Consider the following 1,044-nt stretch of genomic DNA (forward strand, 5'->3'; position numbering starts at 1 on the left):
AGACAATAAACTTGCCCAAAATTTACAGAGGGTGAAATAAAAGACAAAAAAAATTCACATCTTAATAACTCACTCGTAAATGGCATAGAAAATCTGTACAAAACTGCTTTGCTGCTGCCTAAGGGAACCTGAGAGATGTAGTGAGGATTTGACACCTGGCATTCCTTGAACCTCGTGTCATAGCACAAGTGCTCCTGGCCTGACTATTTGGACATGTGCATTTTGAGGCTTTTGAGTACAGGGATATGAGAGGATGACTGTGAGGGACTGAAATCAGTTTTCTTGAAATACTGTTTTCCCCTTCCATAAGGTCTTTTGCTGCATTTTGTAACATTTAATTCCTCCACCAGGACCAATGTTGCAATCAGTTTTACAGTCAGTCATACTTGCACACTCTGTAGTTTGTGCTGGTAGGAGGTCATTTCAAGTCAACACTCACATGGTGACTAAGCACCTGTCTTTGGGACAGGCCCTTGGGGATGCTGACACCTTCCCACTCACTGTAAATATATGAGGTGTGGCAGCTGCCTTGAAAAAGCCAAGTCTAGATTTAGACTAAGCCTTAGCTTCCTTGAGTGATCTGCTGCATTTTCTTCCTCTGTCTTATTTCAGAAGGAGGAAGATGTATCCTCCTCCTTCCATGTCAATGCCAAGCCACCCCCATCACTCTTCTAAACTCCTGTCAATAGGCTGTATCTGTTTTACCACATTCTGCCTTCAAGCACAGACCTTTTTGACACGTCTTTCTGCAAGAATTACAAATGTTGCTGAATACTGATTTCAGTGAGATGAAGAACAGCTTCAATCTTATACCTTACAGTGTGTAGAGCTGGTAGGAGTTACCAAGTGAATGAGAAGTAGTTTTCTGCTTCTAATTGTCTCTCACTCCCATGTCTTCATTTGTGATATTTTTCATGCTCATCTATTAACCGTTTAAGGTAGGAATATTTCTGAAAACTAGTCGACATGTTAAGGGATGTAGGAAGCTGTGAAGCAGACACTGTAGTGCCCTTGTTGCAAAGTAACCCTATCAGAAATAGCTTT

The sequence above is a fragment of the Antrostomus carolinensis genome, unplaced genomic scaffold (assembly GCF_000700745.2).
Source record: "Antrostomus carolinensis isolate BGI_N321 unplaced genomic scaffold, ASM70074v2 scaffold19786, whole genome shotgun sequence".
In the NCBI taxonomy this organism is placed as follows: Eukaryota; Metazoa; Chordata; class Aves; order Caprimulgiformes; family Caprimulgidae; genus Antrostomus; species Antrostomus carolinensis.